Source organism: Bemisia tabaci, chromosome 9 (genome assembly GCF_918797505.1).
Source record: "Bemisia tabaci chromosome 9, PGI_BMITA_v3".
Classification (NCBI taxonomy): Eukaryota; Metazoa; Arthropoda; class Insecta; order Hemiptera; family Aleyrodidae; genus Bemisia; species Bemisia tabaci.
In genome coordinates, this window is record NC_092801.1 from 20,170,553 (window position 1) to 20,185,145 (window position 14,593).

The 14,593-nt window shown below is 42.9% G+C and overlaps 1 protein-coding gene across 28 annotated transcripts in view; it reads right to left on the reverse strand.

Annotated features, from left to right (window-relative positions):
• The window catches only part of bt (projectin protein bent), a 256,610-nt gene that overhangs the window by 152,402 nt on the left and 89,615 nt on the right, over window positions 1–14,593 (reverse strand). The window lies entirely within an intron of this gene.

The following is a 14,593-nucleotide window of genomic DNA, read 5'->3' on the forward strand; positions in this document are numbered from 1 at the left end:
AAATCATTAGAAAGCGTTATTATACGTTATATACCCTTCCCTGGTAAAAATTGGCAGTAGAATCTGTGTTCCAAAATACCATTGACCTACAGCCGGCTGTAAGATTTCCAATAGCTCCTATAGCCGGCAACACAATTTCTTACAGCCTTTTATAGCCGATGGCGATTAAGCAACAGCCTGGCGATATAGTGTATGCTAAACGTTAGTAATTACGGATGCTAGGACTTAGTAAGTTTTTTAACTACCGCTCTCTTTTTGGGCTGTAGTATCATGATTTATTTTAAAAGGAAAGCTCCGTACTTTTGAAGGAAGCCTGCCATTCCTAATATGTTGGAGCGCCTTCAATTTCGTATGATACTGTGCAATACCTCTGGTGTGAAATAGTTGCTTCAAGCGCCGTGGTACGCTGCGGCGCGGCGGGCGGGCAGCCAGCGCAAAACGCGCATTGGCGCCTACAAACCTAACAGGGATACTTCACGCATTGCGCAATGCGTGAAATATCCCTGTTAGGTTTGTAGGTGCCAGTGCGCCGCCGCTCCGCTTTGTGTTGGGCTCTAATATTTAATCTCGTGGAGTCAGCGTTTTTCAACTCATGACTTCGAAATGTTTGCACACTTTGTATGGATTATTCTCATTTTAATTGATGAAAAAAAATATGTAGTAAAGGAAAATATAATGTGCGTTTTGTAAATATTAAGGTGATTCTGTACAAACTTAAGGATTTACAAAGCACACGAATTTCTACACAGTTTCTTATAGCCTTTTATAGCCGATGGCGAAAAAGCAACAGCCAGGCGATAAAGTGTTAAGCCCGGCGATAGGAACTATAGCCCGGCTGTATAATTTTTTATCGCTTCGTGTAGCCCGGCCGTATGATTTTTTCCACTTTCTACAGCCAGCTATATGATTTTCTATCGTCTTCTTCAGTCGGCCATAAGAACTCCTATGGTATTTTGAAACGCAGCTTCTATCGCCAATTTTTACCGGGGTTTGAAGATTACCTGATGCGAAAAAATTCGAGTGATTATCAATTCTACTAAAAATATGACCGAAAATGGTGTTGTCTGCTATACGGCGACAGAACTATTCCAATTATCCGGTAACCACCCATAGTGAAATCCTCATTACCTTTTTTCGTGTGAGTGATTTACCGCCAGCGGACCCTTATGCAACAGAACGCTGCTGCGCGCATGAGTAACTCACGATGAAGACGATAGAGCCTTCATTTTTGAGATATGCAACACGGGCTACTCTTAAGCAAGAATAGTTGCATCAAGGCGTTAGCATTAACTCGGCATCGAGTTCGCCAGCTGATACAGACTGATTCAAACGTGACTTCGCTCCCGTCTTCGGTAGGATTCTCTCTTGCGGGAAACGCGTAAAGGGATTTAGCAATATGGCAACACCGAATTTTCTCCATTTAAACCTATGGAAATGTATTGATTCTTGGAGGGACCAGGTGCCCCGATAAGAATCGATTATTTAGCATAGGTTTAAATGGAGGAAATCCGGTGTTGCCAAATTGCTGGATCCGCCAATGGAGAAACGACGAAATGTGTTGACCTTGACCTTAGTGTAATGACCTCCTTTTGCTTTTCTGGAAAGTTCACTAAATGGGATATCAAGAGAGATAATCTCGCGCCACGACAGAAAATAATCATGATCGGAACAAAATTATACATTAAATTGTCTAGCCATATAGAAAAATATAATTTGGAGGCACGCCTTGTGCCGACATTGGCGTATCCAGCACGTTGGCAACATTGTGTTTTCTCCATTTAAACCTATGGAAATGTATCGATTCTTGGAGGGGCCAGGCGCCCCGAAAAAAATTGATTATTTAGCATAGGTTTAAAGGGAGGAAATCCGGGGTTGCCAAATTGCTGGATCCGCCTCTGGTGACCGACCCCTTAAATGACCTTTTCTTCATCATTAAACAAAAATGTAAAGAGAGCGGGTTCATCTGGAGGCTATTGACTCATGTTACTCGCATATGTGGATCCCTCTTAATTACATTTCGCTGTTTCCGGGACAAAAAAAATAACTATATTCCGCTGTTGCAAATTTCCCACTCGTAAATTGAATGCTGTCCGTTGGGCGTTTCTAGCCAAAAATCACACGACTTTGCCTTCTAATCACACGCAAAAAGCAGAAAACTTTTGGATGGAAATTTCAGTTATATTACATTACATCAAGCCGCTTCCACAACGCTCTTTGGCGCTCTGCGACTCTCAGCCGCCAAAGTTCCCTATCCTCCCAGACCCCTTCAATGAGTTGGCAGTCCCCCATTTCGTCAACAACTCCTTGTCGTCACCCTTTCACTTGATTCACTGGATCACCCTTTCACTTACAATTTCAGTTATATTCTGATGAAATTTACAGAAAGAATTTGGAAACCTTAAGGTGATTCGTCTAGCACAAGTGCTGGGTCAAACTGGTGTGCGATATATCGCATCGATAGGTAAAAAATCTCGGCAGCTTTTGAATTTTTGGTAAAAAAAAAAGGACGCTAGCCCCTGCGCATAAGCCTAAAGAATCATTCTAAACCCAAAAATCGGCAGAATTCAGAGAAATCAATGCAGAATAGTGTTGGGGAAAAAACCTCGAATTCGATAGTTGAATCGAATGCGAGGTTTTTTTCCAAACACTATTCTGCATTGATTTCTCTGAACTCTGCCGATTTTTGGGTTATGCGCAGGGGCTATCGTCCTTTTTTTACCAAGAATTCGAAAGCTGCCGAGATTTTTTACCTAATCGATGCGATCAGGGGCGTAGCTAGGAAATTTCTCTAGGGGGGGCCATGGGACCACCTCTCGTGGTGAAGAGAGCGGGGGGGTGAGGAATGGAGGATCCCGTTTTTCTGGGGGGGGGGGGGGGGGGGGCACGAGATTTCTGTACAAGATAGCTTTTCACGAAGTGGCTACCTACATAAAAAAAAGTTGCTAGAAAATTATTTTTATCGGCACGGCATCTAACAACAACGGAGGGCGGGGAAACAGGGAAAAATGAGAGCGAATGGCAAAACATCGTGACAACGCACGATGATAAACAGCAGGTTTTGTCAAGGCGACCTCGCCGAAATTCGTTCTCTCAACTTTCAAATTACATTCGGGATTCGTCTCCGATGTAACATGTGACATATCCCAGTCTCCTCAATCGGCGAGATGTCTCCAGCTTTCCCGCCCACGTCAGAACCGAGTCACAGTGGATCGAGTCAATAGGAGAGGTCGGACAAATGTGGAAACTTCAAAAGCTTAAAACTTCGTTTATACAAAATTTTAAGGTTCTAAAAGTGGTTCCAGTGGTTTTCTCGTAAAATTTTCCTCTAAGAGTATCCCTTAAAATTTAAAATGTGACGAAATAAATATCAAAATTTGCGGTTTTAGTAAAAAATGTCACGTCCGATCTCTCACTGGAAAAAAAACACATTGGATCTAGAGTCCAGACTCTTAAAAACATCGACAAGAAAAATACTCTTAGGTGGATCCCTACTACTGTAGTTGAGAAAACCGCCACCACGTGGCGCTTCTTCGCCGAAATCTGTCGTTTTTTTTCCATGTTTTTTCGATGCATCCGGGCGATTTGCTCAGACATAAGCCAGACTTGCGAAATTTTCTTAACGTTACTACAAAGATTATAGTATGCTGAACAGTTATGTGCAATCAGCTTCTTTCTGCGATCATTATTTGCGGAGAAACTATGCACGCCGCGATGAAAGTTCCGATTTCTGCGCATTTCAAAATGCCCGCGCAAACCTTTACAATCTCGGCCGGTTATCGAAAGGAGTGGGGGTCCGAATCCTCATGCCTGGCAATTCTCTCCGGTTTCTGTCCTTTTCTTTCTCCCTCCCCTCTCATCTCTCTCTATCTCAGGCCTCCCTTACTCTGTGCCTGCGCGCACCTCAGGATCCGACGCGAAGTGTCATCACCCCACGGACGTGTAAGGAAGGCCTGGTAGCTCTAGCAGTCGAAGTGACACCTATCTTTCGCTCTTTCCTTGTCCTCCCGATGAACAGGTGCAGGTCAAGGACCCAATTCGGGTCTCGGTCGCTGCTTTAGACGCCGACCCAAGTTAGACCAAAGATGGAATTCCCTATTTCTTTCATAAGGCCGTTGACCTATCGGAACTAGAGGTGCTAAATTAATGTATGCGTTCATGTAAGTGCATATCGACGGCGAAACTACCAAACCACGTATCTCGGTTTGCGACGTCGCAGACTTCCTGTCATACTTTATTTTTTAAATGAAAAACTACTTAACGTCCAGTCTCGAAAATTTTTGTGATTTTTCCTCATCGTGCGGAGAAAATTCTGTGAAAATTTCAAGGAATGATATTGATTTGGTCTACTTCAAAAAAATAAAATGCGAGCGTAGATTTTTAAACACCGCAAACGAGATACGTGGTTTGGTAGTTTCACCGTCGATATGGTGTTTTACTCGTATGTCCTCCATACTCTGCATTAAAATTTTATCAACCTTTACAATATTTCATTCAGAAACTGCACCTTTTATTAGAATATCTGATCAGAACAAATCAAAATTTTCTCGGAAACATCATGCACGTATTTATGGGTGATCTGTAAAAAAAATATAAGTGTATACAGGGTTATTCAAAGTTACGCACCACTGGCCATAACTTCAGTTCTATAATTACGATAAAGACTTTCGGTTTGTGGCGTCCATCTTCATATCGAGGGGGAAACTTTTTGAGGTACTTTTTAGTTCTAACCCCCCCCCCCCCCCCCACGGGGTGACGGGGCGGGGGGCAACTCAAAAATTTCAAACGGCAACCGCCATCATGTCATACGAGGGCTGTCCCAAAAGAAACCGGACTTTTGTCATAAGAGGGCGAACCGAGCGTCGTAATGAAGTTTTCTTGGGCTTGTTTGAAAGCTGATACGCTATTGGAGATACTGGTTTTTACAGAATGCAAAAATTCGTCCTGGTAAGGAAACTACACGCTTTGGAATAAAGGAAAGTCGAACTCGAGTTGCGATTTTTGTCTTTATTTCAAGAAAAATTTCGATACAACTTAAAAAAACCCAGGTTTTAAGTTAAAAACTTCGTTGCTCTCATTCAAATGCTTAAAAATAAGGAAATTAACATTTTAAGCAGCTTACCAAGTCATCACCTATCCCCTTCAAAATACTCGCCAGCTTTGTCAATGCATTTTTGCCACTGTTTCTTCAATTGGGAGAAACACTGTAGGAAATCCTCAGGTTTGAATGATCGCAATTCCTTCAAGGTGTTCTCTTGAATTTCCGGAATGGTTTGAAAACGTCGACCTTTCAAGGTAGATTTAAGTTGTGGGAATAATAAAAAATCACGCGGAGCCAGGTTAGGTGAATAAGGGGGATGAGGGAGGACACTCATGGCATTCTTTGCACAAAATTCGCCAATTTGGAGGGATGCATGGGCAGGTGCATTATCGTGATGCAGAAAGCAGGAATTCTCTCTCCAAAGCTCAGGCCTTTTTCTGCGGACATTTTCGCTTAATCGTCTTGGAACACCATTGTAATATTCGCGATTGACAGTTTCACCTTGAAGGAATTGCGATCATTCAAACCTGAGGATTTCCAACAGTGTTTCTCCCAATTGAAGAAACAGTGGCAAAAATGCATCGACAAAGCTAGTATTTTGAAGGGGATAGGTGATGACTTGGTAAGCTGCTTAAAATGTTAATTTCCTTATTTTTAAGCATTTGAATGAGAGCAACGAAGTTTTTAACTTAAAACCTGGGTTTTTTTAAGTTGTATCTAAATTTTTCTTGAAATAAAGACAAAAATCGCAACTCGAGTTTGACTTTCCTGAATTCCAAAGCGTGTAGTTTCCTTACCAAGACGAATTTTTGCATTCTGTAAAAACCAGTATCTCCAGTAGCTTATCAGCTTTCAAACAAGCTCAAGAAAACTTCATTACGACGCTCGGTTCGCCCTCTATGACAAAAGTCCGGTTTCTTTTGGGACAGCCCTCGTACATCCTTAGAAAGAGCATAAAAAAAGAAAATTTTTGGCGCAAACCGGAAGTCGATCCGACCCTCTCCCCCCATCAAAAGTTAGGGGGGTCCAAAGGTTATTTAGGTTTTCATTTTAAAATGAAGCAAATTAATGAGTTTAAGACTGATGACTCCCGACACTTTGATGCTACTTCGATCGGAACTGGTTCGGGAATTTGATCGTCTATGGAGGGCTTATGGATCTCGATGATTCGGCCCTCCAATACATAAATCGCTGAGCGGGCCATACATGCCGCCGTAAAATTGATGTTGTACGAAAAATAATAAATATTTTTCAAAAAAACTCAAAACCACTGTACTCGTGAGAGTATAAGCTTTCAAATGAGCTCCAGTTGAGCTTGATCGGATCATTTTTAAGGCCAAGGCGGCATCAGCCCGGTAACTTTTTGAACACCACGTATGCACTATACGACCCCCTTGGATCCGCCCACGTTTTGCCGGTTAAAAATTTAATCTTCCACTCCGCTCTCCAACCACACCGATATCTCTTCAAAAAAATTGTGCCCTAGGGTGACATGAAACCAAAGAAAGGATAGGTGTTGCGATTTGGGCCGAAATCGGCCCCTTCCACGGAATCGAGTTCCACGCCATGTTTTTCAAAGAGTCCTTGAAAACTCCACGGCTGACATCGAAGTCTTCATTTTGCCCCCAGGCCGCCACAGCCCCCCTAGGGGAGGATGGGCCTGTTGCAATGAAAAAGGACCCCGCACGGTTCTTATGGAAAATTGCCCTCGGTCAAATGCGTTGAAACTTCAGTATGTTGTGCAGCATGTCATCATGAACAAAAGTTCCAATAGGCCAAACAAGATCCCATGTGCGGTTTTCGAGATATTCGCCATTTTATGTGCGTAAACGGAGGTTTCGCGCGCTCCCGCCGGAAGCCATACCATTGTGCGGCGCCGCTCGTGCCCTTCCCTCCCAGTCACTCTCCGCTGCCCCCGCCGCCCATACCTTGGCTCCTCTATCGCTCCAACTACGACGCTCACGAGGCTGCGCCCATCATTACCGGACCGCGCCCGCACGCCGTCTTCTTACGCGGCCTCTTCTTCGGCCATGTCGCCTCTTTTTCTCATCGATCCTTTCTCTAAGTCTTCAGTAACGTTTAAGAAGTCCATTTTTACTAAACATGATAATGCTAGTATCACAAATAATACAAAAGAGAGCAAAAACAAATGATAATCCATGCGAAAGTACGTAGGAGGGTTGGAATGCCTAAGAGACGTTAAATAAAACAAACTTTTTTTTATTTTCTTCCCTCTTCCTTTCTTTCTTTTTTTCTTCATTTTTCTCATGTGGAAGCAGTGAAAGTAACTTCTGTTGGAAGATGATGTTGATGTTTTTTCTTTTTTTTCTTTCTTTCTTTCAATAATGACGTGACGGAGGTTGAAGGTAATTAGTCGGCTGACGATGCCCAAGTAGGAATTAAGTTTGCTTTATTCTGACTTAGCTGAACCGCACCAATGGAGGAGGAGAGAGGGATCATTAATAACTGAACTCTAGGAAGAGAGATGTCCATTTAGGCGTAAATGGTCACATTTTAAGTCGCTCCAACTTGCAGCACCACCTTATCAGCCATCTTATTATCTGCTGATCGTATCCTCTAATCAGATCGTACATCCAAGACAAACTCCATAGAGATGACGAAAAAGAGTTGCAGGTCGACCGTAACATTCATGCGCGTACGCGGCTTTTTGTGAGTACGAGTTTTCTCCAGGTTCCATAAAAAAGACATTAAAGATGCGGCTAGAAGACCATTGCAAGAAAATCCCTAAGTAACTTTCGATGGTCGAGGGTTCTGATCGCCGATCGTAAACTCGTACTCGCAAAAAAGCCGCGTAAGCGCATGAATGTTACGATCGACCTGCAACTCTTTTCATCATCTCTTTGGAGTTTTGTCTTGGATGTACGATCTGATTAGAGGATACGATCAGCAGATAATAAGATGGCTGATAAGGTGGTGCTGCAAGTTGGAGCGACTTAAAATGTGACCATTTACGCCTAAATGGACATCTCTCTTCCTTGAGTTCAGTTATTAATGATCCCTCTCTCCTCCTCCATTGGTGCGGTTCAGCTAAGTCAGAATAAAGCAAACTTAATTCCTACTTGGCATCGTCAGCCGACTAATTACCTTCAACCTCCGTCACGTCATTATTGAAAGAAAGAAAGCAAAAAAAGAAAAAACATCAACATCATCTTCCAACAGAAAGTTACTTTCACTGCTTCCACATGAGAAAAATGAAGAAAAAAAAGAAAGAAAGGAAGAGGGAGGAAAATAAAAAAAAGTTTGTTTTATTTAACGTCTCTTAGGCATTCCAACTCTCCTACGTGCTTTCGCATGGATTATCATTTGTTTTTCCTTTCTTTTTGTATTATTTGTGTTATTAGCATTATCATGTTTAGTAAAAATGGACTTCTTAAACGTTTCTGAAGACTTAGAGAAAGGATCGATGAGAAAAAGAGGCGACATGGCCGAAGAAGAGGCCGCGTAAGAAGACGGCGTGCGGGCGCGGTCCGGTAATGATGGGCGCAGCCGCGTGAGCGTCGTAGTTGGAGAGATAGAGGAGCCAAGGTATGGGCGGCGGGCAGCGGAGAGTGACTGGGAGGGAAGGGCACGAGCGGCGCCGCACAATGGTATGGCTTCCGGCGGGAGCGCGCGAAACCTCCGTTTACGCACATAAAACGGCGAATATCTCGAAAACCGCACATGGGATCTTGTTTGGCCTATTGGAACTTTTGTTCATGATGACATGCTGCACAACATACTGAAGTTTCAACGCATTTGACCGAGGGCAATTTTCCATAAGAACCGTGCGGGGTCCTTTCACTAAAATGCAAAAAGTCACAAAAGAGCTTCAAACTTAGCATCGAGTCCGAGTACAACTTCTTCCTAATGTTAACGCGACACAGCCTACGAATTAAAAGAGAGTATTCAAAACTCTTAACCCTCTGCCCCCCTTCATTTTTGGTTGCGGAGCGGGAAAAACCGGAAATTCGGCAGAAATAATGCCCGATCTATTGTCCAACTTGACGAGGACCCTTGAAACGTTGCGACCAGTCGGAGGACTGCAATACAGAGACTGCCGCCCACTTTAGGGACGGATAAATCTATAAAATCCCCGCTGCCCCCTGAATTTCATTCGTTATCCTTGACAAATTCAATTTTTGCCTCTTTATTGTTACCTGAGAATGGACGAGTATTAATACCAGTCGCTGCCTTCTTAAAAACGTTTTGTCCAACATGGATGAAGTTGTGAATATTGAAAGATCTCTCCTTTCTTCCTACGCCCATTTTTTTCAACTCCGATAAAGAGAATTCCTGGAGAAAGAAGACCGAAATGATGCCGAAAAGTAGTGTCCAACTTAAACCATTTCCCGGTTTTTACAAGCTCCGCGACGAAAAATGAGGGGAGCATTGGGGGTTTCATGGATGTTTCCGTCTCTAAAGTAGGCGGTAGTCCCTGTATTGCAGTCTTCCGACTGGTCGGAACGTTTCACGAGTCCTCGTCAAGTCGGACGTTACTTTCAGGCATCATTTCTGGTGAATTTCCCCGTTTTTTCCCCTCTCGGCCACGAAAAATGAGGAGGCAACAGGGTTTTTTATGGATGATGATTTCGTCCCTCAAGAGGACGGAAGTCCCCGAACGGGGTCCTCCGACTGGTCGCAATGTTTCAAGGGTCCCCGTCAAGTTGGACAGTAGTTTCGGGCATCATTTCTGGCGAATTTCCCGGTTTTTACCAGCTCCGCAACGAAAAATGAGGGGGGCAGCGGGGGTTTTATGGATGTTGTACTCCCTGAAGTGGGTTGCAGTCTCTGTATTGCAGTCCTCCGACTGGTCGCAACGTTTCAAGGGTCCTCGTCAAGTTGGACAATAGATCGGGCATTATTTCTGCCGAATTTCCCGGTTTTTCCCGCTCCGCAACCAAAAATGAAGGGGGGCAGGGGGTTAAGAGTTTTGAATACTCTCTTTTAATTCATAGGCTGTGTCCGCGTTAACATTAGGAAGAAGTTGTACTCGGACTCGATGCTAAGTTTGAAGCTCTTTTGTGACTTTTTGCATTTTAGTGAAATTTTTCATTGCAACAGGCCCATCCTCCCCTAGGGGGGCTGTGGCGGCCTGGGGGCAAAATGAAGACTTCGATGTTAGCCGTGGAGTTTTTGGAATTATTTGGAAATATTTTCGGGGCAAGCACCCCAGAACCAGAATTCTCTTCCGCCAGCCACCCCCTCCCTCCCGGTTCGAAGAGTCTGGATCCGCTCTGGGATCCGCTTTTATGCGGCAAAACCAAGAGGCAGCTAATAAGAGCAACGGCTAGGTGGCAGGTACCTGCTAGCAAGTGTGGTAGGAAGGAGGGAGGAGAGAGGGGCTGGAGTGGAAAAGTCACACACCCCCGCGGCCCGCGGCAGGCGCCTTTGCGTAGGAGAGAAATTATGTCATCGAAGCAGCCAGCAGGACTGCCAGGCGTCTAAACTGGCCGCGTGCGGGGTGGTGGCGGAGCAGTGGAGAGAAAAGATGAGAGAGTGATCAGTGGTGAGAGGGGGAATCAGCCCTCGGACTGCACCGACTCTCGGAAGAGGGGATTTCGAACGTTTGTCCGAGCCGTCACGATCGGTGCCTAAATCCGCTTTTCTCAATGGAGTATCGTGATTTTTGAAAGAAATGTGGCACTTCCCGCGCGCGCGGCCCGTTTGAATAAGCGCAAAAGTGAAGACTCTCATTGCGGCGTGCATATTTTCGGGTACTAATTTTCATTTAAGGTTAACATCGATTATAGCTGCATAATCCTGAGGATATGTACTTTGTAGTAACGTTGAGACATTTTTAATATATTCAATCCTGACTTCACAAATTAATGAGAAGTGACAAAAAATGGCATGTTTTAAGATCAGCGACTGTGGCGCCATCTCTTAGAATTTTTTTGAGAGCTTTATGTAGGGTTCTACCTAATTCAATCGGATTTTTGCTTAATTCAAGGACCGAGCCTCTTAATTTGAGCGGATTTCCTTTAGATTTAAGCAGAAATCTGATTAAATTAAGAGTATTTTTTCTTGTAAATGTTTTCAAGAGTCTGGACTCTAGATCCAATGTGTTTTTTTTTCCAGTGCTCTAATTGACTCGATCCACTGTGCGAGCATAGTGGGGTTACTCGCAAGTTGGCAAAAAATGATCTTTCTCGATTCAAAAAAATAAATATAAAATCATTACACGTGCTATATTATTAACATCTCATTGGGTTACTCGCAAGTTCGCAAAAAATGCTTTTCCTCCATTCAAAAAATAAATATAGTATCATCATGATAATCATCATTGTACGTATTATTATTAACATCTCATTATGAATATCGATTCTAGGTGAGATAGTCTATGAATCACCTGCGATCTGATTATTGAAATGGGTCAGTTGCACTGGTTATAAAATCGTGTTTTCATGATTGATTCTTGCAGATTAGCTAAAAATAATGAGATCCGTCAAAACCGCAACTTCCTACGTTCAATATTAGCCGAGATGTCGCCCTTTGAAATGTCGGGTTCTTGACGCCATCCACCGCGGTAGTGACTTTCGTGGTTTCTTTCACCTTGCTTTCATCAGTCAATGATGCACTGGTTACTCAACGTGAAACTTGGATGAAAACAAGGTGGAAGGAACCAAGGGTGTCATAACCGCGGTGGATGACGTCAAAAACCTGACTTTTTAATGGGCAATATCTCGGTTAATATTAAACGTAGAAAATTGTGGTTTGAACAGATCCCATAAGCATCATAACATGATTCTGGGACCAGCACAACTGACCCATTGATAGACAAAGCGACATACAAAGAGCATGGAGCGGTCCTATTGGTTGAAATAGGCTAAGGGAGAAAATGATGGACTGACTACAGGCACTATAGGGTCTCTCGTGGGTTGCCGTTAATTGGTATATTACCTACCTTTTTCGTCCATTGCAACCATCGCCCGCTTTCATCAATGGGATCCCTCCATATCTCTTTTGTCTTCTTTGTCTATAGCTTTGTCTATCAATTTTAATAATCGGCCCGCTTGAAGTATGTAGGAGCCACGGTCAGCACATCGACGTTGTAAGTCGGCAATCACATAACTCGGTTTGCGACATCGCAGGCTTCCTGTCGTACGTTATTTTTTAAACGGAAAACTACTCAACGGCAACTCTTTAAAAGTTCTGCGATTTTTCTTCTCTGTGCGAAGAAAATTCTGCATAAACTTCAAGGAGTGATGTCAATTCGTTCTCTTTTAAAAAAATAACATAGATGTGGAGATTTTCTGACATCGCAAACGAGTTATGTGATTGCCGACTTACACCACCGTCGACATGCTCTTCTGCAGACTCTTGAAAGTTGGCGATACTGTTTTTCCTCCATTTAAATGTATGTTAAACAGTCGATTCTTAAAATCGATATTATCAATGGATTTAGATCGGTGGCAAGGTATCAATGATCAATCATCGATATTTTCCCATTTGAAGCTGTGGTAAAAAAAAGAGAAAAAAAAGGAAAAATCTTGATTTCGGTCCTCAAAATTTCCCTAAAAACGACGCAAAAAAACAAATACCACGGGAATTTTAGATTTTTCGGGCCGGTTGGTCAGAGCGCGGGTTACGGCGCGGTTGGCGAACGTGTCGCGTAACTTGGTAAGTGGGTTGGGCGCCTATTTTTAGCGGTCGCACCGCCGCGCCGTGTTCTCGTGTTCGACATAGCCTTAACCTCTTTCTTCTTGTTAACACCGAATTGTGGTCACCGCATTTATTTTCCTATTTTCCCCGCGCCCGGCGCACAGCAGATCGAGTCAATTGGAGAAGTCGGACGGAAACTGGAATCTTTTAAAAGGTTTTAACTCCGTTTATACAACATTGTAAGGTTCTGAAAGTGGTACCATTGGTTTCCTCCTGAAATTTTCTTCTAAAAGCACCCCTTACAATTTAAAATGTAACCAAATGAGCATCAAAATTTAGAGTTTTAGTCAAAAATTTCATGTCCGCCTTCTCTGGTTGACTCGGTCCACTGTGCGTCGCGGCGCAGTAGACGGCGCGCTCTCGTTGTCGCCGAGAACCAAGGCCAAGGTAAGAAAAACGCAGGTACACTCTGCTGTGATAGTGAAGTAGCAGTAAGTGTCAAATTTTCGAAATCGAGTTTCTTTCAAAATCCGTCTAAACTCTTATAGATTAAGGTGATTCGATGGACGCCATATTTTGTGTTAGAACGGCATGCGATATATCGCATCAATTGGTTCCATTTTTTCAGCTACTCGTCATTTTTCACCAATTTTGAGATCACAATTCTGTTGTCAGGAGACTAAAGAACTCACTCACCAATTTTTACAAAGAAATTCAACGTAATAAAGGCGTGGTTTTTTCCAGAGAGAAAACATCGCATTCGATACTGATATCGAAACTGCACTCAAATGCGATATTTTATCTCTAAAAAAACCACGCCTTTATTACGTTGAATTTCTTTGTTAAAATTGGTAAGTGAGTGCTTTAGTCTCCTGACAATAGAATTGCGATCTCAAAATTTGAGAAAAATGACGAGTAGCTGAAAAAATGGATCCAATTGATGCGATATATCGCAAGCCGTTCTGACACAAAATATGGTGTCCATCGAATCACCTTAACTGTATCAAGACGAGACATGAGAAAGCCGTAAGTGCGCAAAAAAGACGACAAATCAATTAAAAATGAACTTACTGGCTCAGCTATTACAGCAAAATTCGTTTTATTTGTGATGTTCGAGACTTATGAGTGAGTAAAAAGTGTGCAAAAATTGACGTCACTACAGGCAAAACGGCAGTGAGTCCACACGATACGGCGAGTGTATCGAGGTTACGCGCATCACCGATTCGCCTTCAATTTTCGAGGTAGGCTAGACAGCATCCTCCGTGCGGTAATAGTTGCCTATTCGAGGATTTGTGTACTGTCTACAAATCTTGCCCAGCAATAGATAATGCTTGACTTCTGCTGACGATTCTTATCAGTGGCGTGGCGTGTTTTGCGATATATCGATTGATTCGCCACTCAAACCTATGAAAAAAGATCGATTATCAGGGTGTTCGCAGCGAACACCTTGGTAATCAATTCTTTACCATAGCTTCAAATGGCGAAATACCGATAATCGATCATTCACGCCACGCCACTGATTCTCATGCTAGTTCTATTAGTTATTCAGGTGCCTATGATTGACAATAAACATGTTAGAATTTTTTTTTTTTTCCCTTCAATCCTCCTAGAGGAAGCAGTGCATTTCTTGCGCATATTTATGCAGAAATTAAAATGCCATAAATCCTGTCTGAAACAAACTTGAAAAATCTGGTGCAAAAATGATTAAATGGGACCCCCCCCCTTCTGTTTCAGATAGAAACATTTTTCAGCATCCGATCGATCATGGCAGAACATTTGAGGACAAAAAATGAATTGTCAATTAAATCCCATCAAATTGTGCGACTATTTATCTCATTAAAGTAAACAAGAAAATAATGGCTGGAGGTTTACAAGTTTTGTCCTAGCGTTAAAACAAACATATAGAAAAAATTCGCCCTCATAGGGTTCTTGAACCAGAGGCTTTCAGGTCAT